The following is a 17,445-nucleotide window of genomic DNA, read 5'->3' on the forward strand; positions in this document are numbered from 1 at the left end:
ATAAATATTTGTCGTTTAAATCCTGCCTTTCATTGCCAAAAGGCAGTGAGATGGTCAAGCTTCTGCCCACATGCTTCCTGATGTTATTGTATTAGCTAAGATTCTTTTTAATGTAAAATGGGGGAAATTTTAACTCAATCTGGCTGAAGCATCAGAGCAAATGTATGGCTAATGGATTCAAGAAAAAAGCTGGATGCAGGAGAAGAAAGATGTCCTTAAGACTCACTGTCTTTCTCTTTTTATTTTCCCATATTTCTATGACTTGCCATGGTACCACCAACCTCACGTCTTCTCAGATATGTTTTCTTAACTATAGCTTCCATCATGTGCCAGGCGACATCAAGTAAGACAAACATCCCAGTTCTCAAAGATCTCTCTGCTTGGGGCGCCTGGGTGGCGCAGTCGGTTAAGCGTCCGACTTCAGCCAGGTCATGATCTCGCGGTCCGTGAGTTCGAGCCCCGCGTCAGGCTCTGGGCTGATGGCTCAGAGCCTGGAGCCTGTTTCCGATTCTGTGTCTCCCTCTCTCTCTGCCCCTCCCCCGTTCATGCTCTGTCTCTCTCTGTCCCAAAAATAAATTAAAAACGTTGAAAAAAAAATTAAAAAAAAAAAAGATCTCTCTGCTTAACATGGTACCTTATTTGATCAAGGTGTCATGTATCTTATTTTTTTTCTGTTACCAAGATAACCCCTCTTTCAGACATTTTACATGTGGAAATCTATGATGAAAGGATAAGAATGAAGAATGAAAGACCCAAGGGAGTGAAGTAAGGGAAATTCCTTTTACTAGGTTCATCTCTGCGCGGTGCTCCTTGGGAACTGTTTAAAAGTCCTTTGCCATCAGGCCAATCTTAAAACTGCTTTTTTCTCCTGACCAATTTAGTTTTGCTTCTTACCTTATCTGACCTTTATTATACCCAGAAGAAAATGTGAGAGAATATTTTACTATGATTGAAGTAGCGTAAAAACAAAGTAGCATAAAAGCTTTCATATTTATTTATTTCATTGTAGTTCTACAGCACAGTCCTAAGACTTCCTGGCAGTTCTTGTATCTTTTTTTTAAATTTTTTTTTTCAACATTTTTTATTTATTTTTGGGACAGAGAGAGACAGAGCATGAACGGGGGAGGGGCAGAGAGAGAGGGAGACACAGAATCGGAAACAGGCTCCAGGCTCCGAGCCATCAGCCCAGAGCCTGACGCGGGGCTCGAACTCACGGACCGCGAGATCGTGACCTGGCCGAAGTCGGACGCTTAACCGACTGCGCCACCCAGGCGCCCCAGTTCTTGTATCTTTTATATTGACAGATGAATGATAAGAAGTCTAGTAAGGTATCTAGAAAAGAAGACATATTAAAACAGTAACCTATTGCCAGTTTTCTATGGAACCTTGACGATATCAAAGAAGCTGAGAAGATACTGGTAAATCTCAGAAAGCCCAACTCTGAGTAACTCAAGTAGATAGGCAGAACTATATTCAAAATCAAAACATTTTTGGGGCGCCTGGGTGGCGCAGTCGGTTAAGCGTCCGACTTCAGCCAGGTCACGATTTCACGGTCCGTGAGTTTGAGCCCCGCGTCAGGCTCTGGGCTGATGGCTCGGAGCCTGGAGCCTGTTTCCGATTCTGTGTCTCCCTCTCTCTCTGCCCCTCCCCCATTCATGCTCTGTCTCTCTCTGTCTCAAAAATAAAAAAATTAAAAAAAAAAAGTTGAAAAAAAAAAAAACATTTTTCATCACGCCATTTCAAGGGGCAAAAAATTCCACACCATGTCAAGCAGGATTTTGAAAATTTCTAGGTCATTTACGATTTAATAATGCTTTTAAATTTTGCTCTTTTTGTTTTTAATGAGGGCAATGTTTGGTACAAAGGTGAAGTGGGTATTAAATAAAAAATGCATTGTTGTTTTTCACTTTACCTTGTCCCTTTAGGGGTCCCCCATGTTTTAGTTCAGATTCAATTATTGTCATATATTCAGTTGATAGGCTCTGATTCCCATTATCATCCCAGTGGTTAGAGGGACCAGGAGTGACTGGGGAACTGCAAAGCAGAACTATTAAATTTATATTTACTGCTAATCATTTCAACTCCTGGCAGACAGCCTAATTGCTAGCACAAAGAGGATGCTTGTGAGAATCATGGTCATATAACTTGCCCAGTGACTTTCAGTAAGATACATGGTTTGTGAAAGCTCTTGGCTTATTGGGAGAGTAAATATTATTGCAGCTTGAGTTTCCTTGTGCTGTTTCCAACTCAGGATTTATTAAATATAATTTAACAAAATATCTAATTTAAAGAGTTGAGACAAAATGTGATTAGTAGTTTCCCATCCTATGTTTTTGGGATGGGCAGCAATACATAAGCTCCTTAAAAGACCAAAAATGAATCTAGGGCTTTTTCTATGCATAATTCCCATTAATGTTAATGGCTTTTTGTGGGCACAGTTTCTATTAATGTTAATGAGATACACGCTGGAAGAAAAGAAAAGGGAAAAAAGAAAAGAAAACTGATCTCCCTTTGCTTCAAGTATTTTCCAGTGTAGCCTGAGAATGAACATCTAATAATAAAATATACTGACTCCATAGACAGGGAATTATTCACCTCCTTCTTTTGTTTTCATTCTGTTTTGGCTTTGCTCAAGTTGTATTTCTGGAAATCTACAAAAAAAAGTACAACTATATCAGTTGTCTCAGCAGTAGCAACTGTTTCTTCAACCAGGGATCTCCCATGTTTAGTGTATTACAAGACAATTTTTCTTTTATCTGCAGAACTGTACCAGTAGCTAACACTTGACCAGAGCTTATGTTGTAAGTGTTGGAACAATACTTAACTATGAAGGAAGGTGAGTTATAGTCAGGAAAAAAAAGACACGGAAGGTGTTTTCTTGACATTTAGTCAAGGTCAATCAAACATCTGCAGGGAAAGAGTAATACTCTTATATGCGCTGTGTTCTTAATATGCCAATTTCTGTATTAATGTTTAATGTATTAATGTTTTATATATGTTTACAATCCTGCCTAGGGGTAGCCTTTTAAGAGTCAGTCTAGGGGCCAAAATGAATCAAATACATTTTTATTCTAAAAACTGTAATTTCGCTTCCTTTGCTATTGTTGTTTTCCTCTCTTCTGTTCTATGGTCTCTAGAATAAAGCAGCATATTTCCTAACGCAGTAAACAGGTCACTCAAAAGTCACTCAGAATTTTCCAAAGCAAACAAAAGAATAACTACTCCTTGTTAAAAAAAAGTTCTTAGGTTATACCACAAAAAAGCCCCCCCCACACACACAATGATAAATAGATTGAACTTCATCAAAAAACTCACATCCAAATAGTATCCAGGTTCTCTCATATTACCCTGGCATGAATGTGGGCATATGTGTACATGTGGTCAACTCTGTGGGCATATTTTCCATTTTCTTTTCTTTAATTTTCTTTATTTCTAATTTCCATCCCATCTGTAACTTGGTATTCATGTCCCTAGATCAGCATATAAATGAGAATTTCATTAACTTTAAAGCTTAGCTGTAACCAAAAATATTAATATTAAAGCCAGAATCTTAGTTAAAATGTTTTTGTGGAAAAAGACATGATCTTTCCTCTCTTTCTTGTCACTGGGTTGTCCCAGTTTCATCTGCCTTTTCAGTTTCTGGCTAAAAAAATGTCTTGAAAGAGAAATAGCTAGATCCCTGTTATCCCCAGGATTTCATATCCTGTCAGCCCTGCTTTCTGGTGCAAGGCCAGACATCTAATCTTATATGCTTAAAGGCACATGGGAGAGAAAACTCTGGAAATATAAGTCTGTGCTACTAAGAGATTTTAAATGAAAAAAGAAGATAATGTAGATTTTATTCAAGTGTACTAATTTTACATTCAAATGCTACTACTGAAATTTAGGACTGCTGAGAATCAACATTGTGATTTGATGGTTAATGTTGCTGCCACATTTTCAATAAATGAAATATTGAATATAAGACTATTACAGTCACTGGCACTGTGCTGAGTATTAAGAAGAATATAAGGAAATATAGACAGTTCCAAGTGGGAATCTTTGTGTGTGTGGAGATATATATATATACACACACACACACACACGTACATTATATGTGCACATATATGCACATATATGTATATATAGACACACATATATATGCAAAAATAACAACAGCAAAATGTGAATATTGCTAAAGATAATAAGTACTTGATTAATGAATGTATAATGAGTCATGAATCAATGGTTGAATAAATTCAAAGGAGCTAAAGAATTTCTAGATGCTGAGGTCACAGCAAGAGATTATGAAATGGTCTTTGAGGAATGTCTTAAGACCAAAATTGTGGTAGTGGGAGGGAAAAGATCTATTTCAAACATTTTAAGTTAAATTTGGTACATATTTACTCACAAAACAACGCTAGATAATAATATGTATGATTTCTATTATAAGACATTCTAGAAAATGCAGAACTATAGGGAGAAAAATCTGAAGGAAGGTTGTCAGGGGCTAGTGACAGAGGAGGGGAAAAACAGTAAGGTTCTGAAATGCATTCTTTGTTGTGCTAGGCACTATGGATATAAGAAAGCATGCCTGCCTTAAAAGAGCCTATAATCTAGTTTGTTAAATTAATCCAAATTAATATGCATGTAGAGGGGAAGATCAATAAGTTGAAATATAGGCATAGTGGATTCTGTTGCACTTTTGGGTGAATCATTTACCCTGTGTCAGCCTATCCTTTTCATTAGGTAAAGTAATAAGATTGACCACTAGATGAATTTTGATATCACTTTTGTTTCTAAAAATTTATGGTCCTATTATTTTGGTCTTGTTCCATGTGTTAATAATGAGAAGAAGTGGGCTTTCTTGAGAAGCAACCTGTGATATATACTGAAATATAAATTACATGAAAAATGATGTTCCGAGGTTAGGCAAAGTAAGCACAAAATAACTTTGAGATTCAACTCTCAGTTTCAGTTGCCTATTTGTGGCCACTAGGAGTGTAGAATTTAGTTGGGAAAATACGATATCCCATATTTTTATTAAGGTCAACTGTAGCCATCAATTTCAATCCTCAGTCTCTTCATAGACTACTAGCAGCATTTTACATGGTTGAATATATCCCCTCCTTTGCAAAACACTTTTTCACTTGGTTTCTAGGACCACAGACTTTTTTTCTTTGATTGCTTCTTCACAGTCTCTTTTTCTGTTTTTTTCTGATGTTTAATTAGTAGAGAACCCTCGTCCTGAGTCCTAGAGCTGAGTCCCATCTCTTTTCTCTTTATGCTCCTTCCCCTGGACCCCATTCTCTCTCATGACTTTAACAACATCTTTATGTGATGCCTTCATATTTGACCTCTAGATCTAGACTTACATCCCCAATTTACTACCCAATCCTGTACAAACTCTAGTTGTCCAAAATTAATCAGATATTCCTTTTCCAGTATACTCCTTCTACAATATTAGCTATCTCAGAAGTTGGCAGTCAATACTGTTGCTTTTCCCAAAAACACTGAGGTCATCTTGAGTTCTTCCTTTATCCCATTTCCAATATGACAGCAAATCTGGTTGGCCCTATCTTAACATGATTTGATTATAATTAAAATGTAATAGAAATTTAACCACCTCTCACTATTTCAATAGCCTACTAATTCTTCTCTGTACTTCATTCTATTCCCGAAGAAGTTGAGAATGATCTTTTAAAAATTTAAATCATAATTATATCAGTCATCTGCTTAAAATCCCCCACATACCGCTAGCCATTATCACCCAGGGTAGAATCCCAAATTCTTCCACTAACCTGTAAGTTCCTATATGATTTTATGATCTTCCTCTGCCTCCACACTCATACACACCTCTTTACTTCTTAATTACTCTATTCCAACCATACTGCCTCTTTCAACATGCCATGTTTTCTTCTATCTCCAAGCCTTTGTATGTGATCTTTCGTTTACTCAGAACCCTTTTCCTCTAGACACTCACACAGTTCTTTACCTCACCACTTGTGATCTTCATAGAGTCATCTTTTAGTGAGGTGTTTGCCAGTGTGTTTTGCAGTGCTATTTACTAACATTTCCTCTTCTCCTTTCTTATTTTCTTACCAGATCACATACTGTGTATTTCATGTATTTATCCAAGTTACTTTGTTTCCCCATTCTAGAATGAAAGCTGTAGGAGGCCAGAGGTTTTGCCTTTTGTTTCTGTTGTTCCCCAAGTTCAGTAGAAGATGTCTGGTGTCTCAAGAACATATGTTAATGGATGCCATATCTGGGAACTGCAAGTTAATCTTTGCCCAACAAGTACTGCAGAACCCACCCAGAACAAGCAATCTGCTGCTAGTGGTCTCAACGCACTTTTCCCATTTGTGCATTTCATGTCAGATGAGATTTAAATGCCTTCACAACAGCCAAACAGGAAGAGCAAAGCCCCGTGTTTTGTGAAAATATCAAGTGGGGAAGAGATTACAATTCATGTGGGTGATCTCTAGGACACCTGAAAAAGAACTTTTTGCTAGTTGGCTTGAGATAATTAGCATAGTCAAGTGTCAAGCATTGCTCTGGACCTCATTAACACGTCTCCTCGGGGAGGCATTTTTACTTGGAAAAATTAGCCTTTCCTCTCCAAAAGCACTGAAAAGACATCTTCCTCTAGCTAGCCTCTGGTAAGAATCTGAGCTTCTCCATTATCACATCTGGTAACAGAAGAGAATATACTTTGATTCATTGTCACATTCAGATAAGTGAAGAAAGAAGCTTCTCCACAAGTGTGAATAGATTTTGGTAAACAAATGGATTTTTTTTTCTTTTTTGAAAGGATATTTAAACAGCAAGTGTCTCTGCTCTAGTGCAGCTTGGCTGTCTAGACTTGAAGGACTGCCTTCGGTTGTGTTCAGCATATGTTATCACCAAGCATACTTTTTATGAAAATGTACTGACGGTGCGACTTCCTCTCCAAAGATTTTTGAGGAGATTCTCTAAAGAAAATTGCCCTCTCGCTTTGTTTGTCTAATAGGCGCTACTCCATTTCTGCTGCACATTGTTTCCTATTGCACCGTAAATAACCCATAGTTTTATTGACCTTTGACAGTCTTTAGGAAAGGTCTAGATTTTGTGGTTTGCTTTAGATTTACTACAAGTACATCAATGATTCAATCTCACTAAACATTAATAATAAGTCACTAGGATGTTTTCTTCCTTCCCAGTCAAAAGAATCACAGTCTGTATCCCTCATGTACTTTACTTACACTGTCTTGGATAAGAAGCTTGTATTCTGAGCAGCAAGTGTTTAAGGTAGTTGAAACACAAGGAAGAAGGTGTGAATTCAAGTTCTGCCACTGGCTGGCTGTATGATCTTTGCTAAATTCTCTGTAACTTCGCTTCAACATCTATAAAGTGGGAATTATTACATAATCTGTTTAGTTATTGTGAGGACTAAATGAGGTAAGTGTAGTGCTTAAAATGGTGTCTATCCTGCTCTAAGTGCTTAGTAATGTTAACTCCACTTATTATTACCCCATTGCAAGTTCAAATGTCAGCAATTAATCAAAGCCACTCTTAATCACTGGATCTTATGAAATGATCAGTAGCTTAACCCAAATTTCCTTAGAATGTTTTAATGGAAATAAAGGTTTCATGGAATTCAGGAGGACAGAGTAAGTGAAAGGTTTTGTTTAAAAATATATAAAAGGACTAGTTTTTCGTGACTTACACTGAATCTGTGTTATAATAAATTCCAAATAGGAGATAATATTTAAGGAAATAGAGAATATGTATTATTGTCAAATCCATAAGTTCAATGACCCTATCAAATATACATTCATGTTTAAATAGCAAACGAAGACAGTGGGAATGGATATTTCACATTGTGAATAGCATTATCTCTATTACATAGCAGAGGCCTATTTTAAAAAGTAATTATTTTTAGCACTTCTAAGAATGAATTTAAGTTAATATGTTTATCCCTAAAAATAAGCTATAAACTGTATCGTGGTTAATAATTTGTTTCCTCTTTCACTGTAAATAACCCATAGTTTTATTGGCTTTTGGCAATCTTTGGGAAGAGTATGTGTGCATGTATGCTTCGTGCGTATGTGTGTGCATTTGAGTCTTTGAACATTTGCCAGAGCGAGTCCTAATCATATTTTATAAAGATGTATATAGTAAAGTATACTTTTTAACCTTGAGATTTAATGGATATCTTCCTCTAGCTCATATATGTTTTGTTTGAAAGCAGTCTACAAATAAGAATATGCAGAGGTTACATTTACATGAGAAACAGGGAAAGTGAGAATAATTTCAAACATAATATTGTCTTTTACTGTTTATTGTTCACTTCTTCATCAACAATAGAAATCTATTAACGATTGCTCTAAGCAGAATTTATGATGGATTACAGAGAACTAATTGTGTGCACATGTGAAAATATAACAGGATATTTCTTTCATTGAATTAAAAACATGTTTTGTTTTTTTTTTTAATGTTTATTTATTTTTGGGAGAGAGAGAAACTGCATGTGGAGAGAGGGGCAGAGAGAAAGACACAGAATCTGAAACAGGCTCCAGGCTCTGAGCTGTCAGCACGGGAGCTAGAATCCACAGTGAGATCATGACCTGAGCTGAAGTCTGGTGTTTAACCCACCAAGCCACCCAGGCGCCTCTAAAAACATGTTTCTAAAAAACTCATGAAAGTGCCTTTTTGTGATACTTACAAGACTGCATATTTTGTATCAGTTTTCACAAATGCTACTGGAAAAGTTAAAAAGAGCCAAACTGAAATAACAAAAACAACTCAGGTAAATACAGGAAGATGGCATGAAAACATCCTGGTTAGGTGGCAGTTGCAAGGATTGATATGTGAACTAGAAGGCTTTGTGATATATTCATATATTTTGCTTCCTTTTTGCTTTATTAGCTGAATTAGGATTTTGAAACAAAATCTCTTGAGCTAGGATTACAGTGTTTTACTATGTTTGCCACTCAATCTGGAAAAGACATTTTCTACGTTTTACATTCAAATGATAGATTTTTTTTTTTTTTATGGGCCTCCTCTTTGAACCTTTCTCTGTTTACTGTAAGGTTTTACATCTCCCTAATCCCTGCCATAGGCTTTATACATGACAAAGAAAGCTCGGATAAAGGACTAGGAGAAACTTGCAATTTCTTTGGGGGCTTTTTAGAAGGATTTACATGCACAGTTAATTGTACCTTCTGCTTATATTTTCCCAAATAGACGAAAGCCTTAAAGTGTCTACCTTAGGAACACATTTAGCAGAAAAAGTGTCCCATATGTAGAATCAATGAATTTTGATTTTTTATTATTTTCTTTAAAAAAACATTTTCAACACACCCAGTCTTAAAAAAAGCACATAATGTTTAGAAATTCTGACAAAACAAAACCTGGAAATAAGATGATGCAGTGGCTACTTCTGGCCAAAGTTCTGATACGCTGTTTTTCAGAGTAATATGTGGGAAGATTCTAACTTGGATTGGGTGAGCATCATGAAAGTCTCAGTGTCACAGAGACAAGACGCATCTTTTCTGAGCCTACTGGCAAATATAAATCTAAAGCTTATCAGAAAGTCTTCAAGACCAACTAAAAATGATAGATTGGCACACGGGTATTGTACCTTTTGCAATGCAGTCTTTCCGCAAACAAAAATTAATCTGGCTTTAAACAGGGTTAGTGCAGACATAGAAATCCTTCCTATTGGTGAATTAGAATGTATTCCAGACTTATGGATAAAGGTGTCTGTCCTTGATTACACTGTGGTCCATTTTACAGCCAGTGGGAGCAAAATCTGAACACCTGACTAACCACTAAGTCCATTGAGACCCCCAGAGTTCTTGAGGCCAGTATGTCAACACTTCACCTCTACAGTTTCTAAAAAAGAGTTATGAAGTCTGCTTTTGAATTTGATGAAAACAAAATTAAACACGGAGCCACACTCTTCTTTTGTTCAGCTACTTTTAAAAGCTAGAGAAAGGAAAATTTACTTAGAAGATATATGTTCTTGCAATTTTTCTCCAAATGAACAATTCACCAATTAGAGCGTCATAGTCAAATTGCTATCCCAATTTTTGTCTAAAACAAAAGAAAAGAAGAAAAAAATGCTTCATATACCCACCTATAATCGTAAGAAGCCAGAGCAAGGGAGGGAGGAAAACTGCATATAATTTACATTCATATTATTTAGCAATTTATTTAACAAATTGATCCTATCCATCAAACTCCTGTATGCATTATACCCTAGACTGACAGTAGCAGCATAACCTGGAAGCTTTGAGAAATTTAGAATCTCAAGACACACCCAAGATTTACTGAATCAGAATCTCCTTTTTACCAAGATCTTAGGTGACTCACTAAACACATTAAGGTTTGAGAATCCCTACCCTCCAAACTGCTTTTTCAGTATTCTCATCCAGGGACACATCCTGTTAAGTATAATACTAAGACTTTTGTATTTCCCCATAAATACCTTTGCCTTCAGATTCATTTGCTAAGCCACATTCGTTCTTCCGGAAGTTGGCTGGCCTAATGCATAGTTCCTACAATAGAAGAAAGAACACCTTGGTCTTTCTCTAATTTCTTTTTTTTTTTTTTTTCCAGCCTAGACTTATAACAAAGATTCTGCCAATGCTGTAGAGTTTAGACAATACTGTAAAAAGGTAATTACATTAAATTTCTTAGCAATGGAGGTCGTGGGCCAATTCTAGTATTTTTCGTCGCAGGAATTCTGGCGAGTGTATCGTATATATTTTTGTCACGTTCTCATCAAAATTTACAGGTGAAAAGATTTTTTTTTTCCCCTGACAGCCTGAGGCTTTATGATTTGGCTCACTGAATCGGTGAGAAGTACTCATTGAAACTCTTCTGGTAGCTGTGTGAGACATGCCCTCTAGTCTATTACCTATACTATCTAAAGCAGATTGTTCTTTTTTGAGCCATATAACAAGATATAGTTTTTGGAAGGATGTATAATCATTCAATACTTGCTTCTGTACTTTGGTATTTGCTATTCTGTATTATATCCTATATTAAATACGTATCTTTTAACACTGCCTTCTATCTTCCAGACTCAAATGTATGCCACACACAATTTTGTTTTGCTCATTCAGTTTGTGCTTGTATTTAAATTATGGACTGAGGGGCAGGGTATGAAAAATCTTCCTTCTGGCTCTCTTTATTCGCCTAATCTCTCGGTTCAAAGATTTTCATGGGAACCCCTAATAATTTTGTAATTAAAAAGTTGCTGTTATTTTGCACAACACTTTGGGGACTTTGCTGACTGAAAGGAACTATATAAATTTAACAGAAGTTTATCGTTTTGTGGTCTTCAGTTTTCAAGGTGAAAGCAGCAGGACATAGGCTGAGACTGTTTTCAAGGTATATCTGCATTCAGGTCTTATATTCTTGTACAGAGTCTGATAAAAGTAATCACAAAGGAGTATTTTGAAAATGTCTGCTTCTTTTATTTCCAAGGCTTTTCATGCACACATACATTAAACACACATTAAATACATACATACACACACACACACAGAGACAATTTTCTGCTATTTTTGTGACTCAGTTCAGAAAATCATGAAAATGGTTAGTTTCCCTTGACATCCCACTGCCTCCCAGGGCTCGCCACCTGCTTGTCCGCATTAGATACCAGAAAGGTGCAAGATTCGGAGGCATCACAGGAAAAGGCCAGCGCCAATTCACAAATCTGGAAGAGAAGGTAGCCCAATAAATAGGATTTGTTCCCCTCCTGTATCTGAGAAAAGGCTGTCACACTCATATTTGAAATTACCATTGACTCAGTTTGCCTGAAAATATTTAGAAATGTCAGTGTCAAGGAGGAGGGGTGGAGGAGAAGGATTTTGCCTTTTCCTCAGAAGAGGGGATATAGGAGAGAAGCAAAGACTTTTCTTTCTTTATTAAGCTCTCTATCTGTAGATATTCAAACTCTCCACTTTTAGATTGCAAAGCAATTTTGAGAATTCTTATTTTGAATGTCCTTTTTCAGTAGTGATCTGACCCCATTGAAATCTCCAGATAGTTTCGGAAATACTATCCTCAGTCTAATCTTTGACTTCCGTGTTAGAATGTATGATTTCTTTTCATTGCAAATCTTATTTTTTCCACCTTCTTCCCCAAATTTAGACAATGGGTTTAATTGATGATTTGTTGTTTCTTGACTGCTGACTTAACACTTTAGGTTATATCTCTAATTACCCCTATGAGGTTCAGATAATAACAAACTTCAGGGAGTTTTCCCAGATTCCCAAAGTCATTTATTAGAGCCTGCAATACCATGTAATAAATTTTTCTGATAAATTTCAATTGCTGTAGTCAAGCCAGTGGAAGATCAACAACAATTGCACAGCTTTTTACAGTACCCCAGCAATAGTGCAAGCAATTATTTCTTCAGCCTGCAATTTGTTTGCCTTATATTAAAAATTGTTAGTCACAATAACATGGAGAGATTGAACTTTGGGAGAATTTCAAACTATGTCTACAGGCACATTTAGAAAGTTTCAAAAATCAATTAGGCAAGAAATCTAACTACTAGTATTAAAAATATAGAAAATATAATTGCTTAGCCCTAAGATTGACCCAGTGAAAAATTATTTTTCCTTATTAAGCCTTCTTAATAAGACATACTACTTATAAATTGAATATAAATATACATATGTATGTAATTCTGATGTAACAGGAAGACTATTACCATTGTTCATATTGGACATACACTAGCAGTTTTCAAGAAATATTAAATAAAAATAAATGAGGTATAAAATTTCCAGAAGTGAATCTGATGTCTCCCACCTAGTTTGCTATCCTCTTTTATTTATCTACCTGATTTTTATTTTTTTCTTCAAGACAGGTAGTGTAGGGTAATGGTTAACTTCAGACTGCACAGTCAAACAGGCCTAGATTCATATATTGCTTATTGCCCACACTAGTTTGTGCGAGCTTGAGCAAGTTACTAGCAGTTATAAGTCTCAGGCCATAAACAAAATGTAGCTAATAATGGTACTTCCCATATTGGGTGGTTATGAGGATTAAATGAGAAAGTGCATACAAACTGCTCTGACTATGCTAGGATGAGAATTAGTGCTCAAGTAATACTGATTCTTGTTGGTATTTTCTCAGCTTGGGTGAACTCCTAGACACCTCAGAAACTTGTTTCTTCTGTGGTCCTATTGTACTTTTTTTTCCTGATCAGTGTGTGTGTGTGTGTGTGTGTGTGTGTGTGTGTGTATAACATATATTTTAATAGATTTTATTTTTTAGAATAGTTTTAGGTTCACACTAAAACTGAATGGAAGGTACAGAGATTTCCCATGTACCTTGTACCCCTATGCATGTATAGCCTCCCCTTTTATAAACATCTCTCACTCTAGTGGTATGTTTCTTATAACCAATGAACCTATATTGACACAGCATTCTTACTTAAAGTCCATACTTCACATTGGGGTTGATTCTTGGTGTTGTACATTCTGTGGGTCTTGACAAATGTATAATGACAAGGATCCACTGTTGTTGTATCACATAGAGTTTTCACTGCCTTAAAAATGCTCTGTGCTCTGCCTGTTCATTCCTTCTCTACCCCAGCTTCTGATAACCTCTGTTCCTTTACTGTCCCCATAGTTTTGTTTTTTCCAGAATGTCAAATGGGTGGAATCATACAGTATACAGCCTTTCATATTGGCTTCTAGTATGTAGTAAGAGGCATGTATGGTCTCTCCATATCTTTTCATGGTTCCTTTTTAGCACTGAATATTCCATTGTTTAGATGTACTGCAGTTTATCTGTTTAATAAACTTGGTTACTTCCAAGTTTTAGCAATTATGATTAAAGCTGCTGTAAACATCCATGTGCAGCTTTTTGTGTGGACATGTTTTCATCTTTTGGTTAAATACCAAGGAGAACGATTGTTGGGTCATAATGGTAAGAATATGCATAGTTTGTAAAAAGCTGCCAAATTGTCTACCAAAGTGGCTATACCATTTTGCATTCCCACTAGCAATGAATGAGAATTCCTGTTGCTTCACATCATCACCAGTATTTGGTGTTGTCTGTATTCTGGATTTTGGCCATTCTATTAGGTGTGTAGTGGCATCTCATTGTATTCATTTGCAGTAATGATATATAATGTGGAGCATCTTTTATATGCTTCTTTGCCATCTGTACATCTTCTTTGGTAGTGTGGCTCTTCAGGCCTTTGGACTAATTTTTAACCTGGTAGTTCATTTTCATATTGATAAGTTTTAAGAGTTCACTGTATATTTTGGATAAAATTTGTCGGGTATATTTTTTGCAAATATTTTCTCCCAATCTATGATGTACTTTCTTTTAAAAACCACTAATAGAGTTCAGGTTGTATATGCCTTGCATTGGTATGTCATTACTTATATATACAACTCAAAAACAGGAAGTAGGGCCCGAGTTTTCTCTGTATCTTTGATAGTACCTGTACAGTCCTTTGCATGCATAGAGATATTCAATAATGATGAATTGACCAATTGAATTATCAATATCCAATGGAAGTCATGTTAGTATATTCATGCCCCAAATGAAGAAGTTCCATAGAAGCACCCAAGACTGGAGGCATTCAGCAGGGCCTGATGCAAGTTATTTGATCCTCTTTCTGCCTCACTTTTCAGCATATTCAAATAGATTGTAGATGTGTGTCAAGGATAAAGAGTGTCTTAAAAGGATTATCCTAGAATTGGACTTAAACTTTTCAATGGCTTTTCAGAGAGAGACTTATAGATAGATCACTTGTATAGGCAGAATTCTGGTCAGTGGATAAAAGAACAGATGCCTCAGAGGCAAGTTATGAGTGATCCTTTTTGGATACATATTTTAAAACTTCCATGGACAAAAGATATTGTAGCAATGGTGAAAAGTAAACACTAATTCATTCAAAACTACTTTGAGTGTCTACTATGTGCTGAGGCATTGTATATCAGACAGAGGTCAAGTTGATATAGATGTACTCAAAAAGCTTTATAAAGCACTAGGACAGAAGAGTCATATGCACAGATAATTATGGTACGTGGTAAATAGTTATGTGTAATAAGTATGTACAAAACCAGGAGAGCAAGAAATTAAATTTGGCTTAGGAAGGAAGTCATTGACTCATTTAACATATTTATTAAACATCTACTGTGGTTTAATTTCCTTGCCACATAACAGGCTTCAGGGAGGAGTTGCAAAAACCTGTAACTTCAAGATACTCCCTGTGCAGGAATCTGGTTCAATGGGTAGTGAGGGCTTCAGGAAGGAATCTCAAGGAAGACCTTTTGGAGAAGATGGCCTTTGGACTTGGCGTTGAGGGACTGGTAGGATTTGGATATTTGGAAATGGGAGTAATGAGAGGGGGAAGAACATTCCAGATATTGGCAACATAAATGGCATAGGCACTTGACTGTCTTACATTAAAAAAAATAATAATAAAACAAAGAATCTATTGATTTCTGATTTCTTTTGATGATCATTTTATATCTAGAAAGGTATAGTTAACATACTAGTAATATATTATATTTATTGAGAATTTACTTTGACCTAGACATTATTTTAAACACTTTACTTGTTTTTTAAGCTCACGTAATCCTTACTGGATCTCTGAGCCAGATATGATTTTTATTTGCAATTTGACTCAAGGAGGACTAAAACCCTCAAATGGGACTGGGGCACACCCACAGGCACATTTGATACTGAATTCTACACTGCAGGTCAAAACCATGGCAAAGCTCTTAAAGCCTCTCAGGACTCTGTCTTCATGAAAGAGTTCACAACTCAAAATATTAAAAAAAAATTTTTTATGTTTATTCTTGAGAGAGAGACAGAGTGCAAATAGGAGAGGGGCAGAGAGAGAAGGAGACAGAGAATCTGAAGCATCTGAAGCAGGCTCCAGGCTCTGAGCTGCCAGCACAGAGCCCGACGTGGGGCTTGAACTCATGAGCTGTGAGATCATGACCTGAGCCGAAGTCGGACACCCAACTGACTGAGCCACCCAGGTGCCCCACAACTCAAAATATTTTAAAAGACATTTCAAAAGAAGCTTGCAAAACTAAAAATGCTACGAGAGAAAGAGAGAGAGAGAGAGAGAGAGAGAGAGAGAGAGAGAGAGAGAGAGAGATTGCTCTGAGCCAGTAAATATGGACTCATCAAATCTAAAGTTAGAGTAAACAGAGTCTTGTATAACATGTGTTTGTTTCTGTTTTCTGGAAAATGATGGACAAGGTGGGCATCTGCTTGGTTGAGAGGATGTAATGACAGGGGAAGAGAGAAAGCTAGGTTGTCTGGCTCCTGTTTAGATTTCATCTTTTCCATCAAGCAGAATGATACAATATAAAAGGTAATATGAATCTGAGGAAGTTTAAATCCAAAATAAATAAGAGAGTTAGTATTTTCAGACAGCAGAGCTAGGAGGGAGCATTTTCGATAAAGAAAAAGATTTGAGCAAAAGCAACACAGATGAAAGATCTGGAGGGGATGGTTAAAGTCCTGTAACTGCAATTTAAAATCCACATGAATAAATACAGAGAAGATATCTTGGCAATGAACAGTGTGCATAGGTCTGAGAATTTTAGTTCACTAAATGCTCGTATCTGCAACTAGTGAATTTGGCTATTAAAAAACCCAGGCAATATTGATGGAAGAATATTGCCTTAACTGAGGAAGATAGTGCACTGTTTATCACCCATCTTATGTATTGCATTTAAGTCAATGCACTGTGTTAAGGTTCTTGAGAATCTAAGTTCATTAACGAACTGGATATGAGAAGGGTGAACAGTGAGAAAAATTTCTCTTAATGATTGATAGTTAAAGCATAGAAAGTGAGTCTCCAGGGGAAAACTTGAGCTGATGGTGGAAGAAAGCAGACTGGATAACAGTTTTCAAGAAGGTGAAGGGTTGTCATATGGGAAAAGGATACAGATTGCACTATATTGATCCTTACTGCAGACACATTAAAGAGAGGTAACTTTCAGTTCAAACAAAAGGATTTTCAGAAATGAATAGGCTGCTTTGAGAAGTAGTAACATCACTGGCAGGTTTCAAGTAGAACTTAAGTAAGGGTCCTTTGTCAGAGATGTTTTAGAACAGCTTCCTGCATTTTGGGAGAGTCTGGGTCTAAGACCTCTTTCCAGTGCTAAGATTTTCATTATTTTATTAATTAATATTTTAAGTCATTGGAAAAGTCCCTCTTATTTCTTTCACCAGTTGTCTCCTCCTGCATTTTGGGGCCATATAAAATAATAGACAAAGAGAAGTCTTATAAATTTCCTACGTTTATGGTCGTCAAAAGAGAGAGTTGTTTGCATCTTAAAGTTTTAAATAATCTGAGCAAATAAGATGGAAATAAAACATTATACCTAATGGGAGTCAATCCAAAAGTATAAGTTCTGGCAAGGAAATGAAAGACAGAAGACATTGACAGTCTTATCTTTTAGAGTGCTGATATTTTAAAAG

The 17,445-nt window shown here is 36.3% G+C and overlaps 1 protein-coding gene and 1 long non-coding RNA gene across 25 annotated transcripts in view; one reads left to right on the forward strand and one right to left on the reverse strand.

Moving 5' to 3' along the window:
- Positions 1 to 17,445, forward strand: part of NRXN1 (neurexin 1) — a 1,145,650-nt gene that overhangs the window by 933,407 nt on the left and 194,798 nt on the right. The window lies entirely within an intron of this gene.
- Positions 1,277 to 7,347, reverse strand: LOC131485111 (uncharacterized). Its single transcript, XR_009248644.1, has 3 exons — positions 7,224 to 7,347; positions 2,596 to 2,651; positions 1,277 to 1,332 (listed from the first exon to the last, which is right to left on the reverse strand). It is a non-coding gene; the product is annotated as an uncharacterized LOC131485111 (long non-coding RNA).

The sequence above is a fragment of the Neofelis nebulosa genome, chromosome 9, assembly GCF_028018385.1.
Source record: "Neofelis nebulosa isolate mNeoNeb1 chromosome 9, mNeoNeb1.pri, whole genome shotgun sequence".
Classification (NCBI taxonomy): Eukaryota; Metazoa; Chordata; class Mammalia; order Carnivora; family Felidae; genus Neofelis; species Neofelis nebulosa.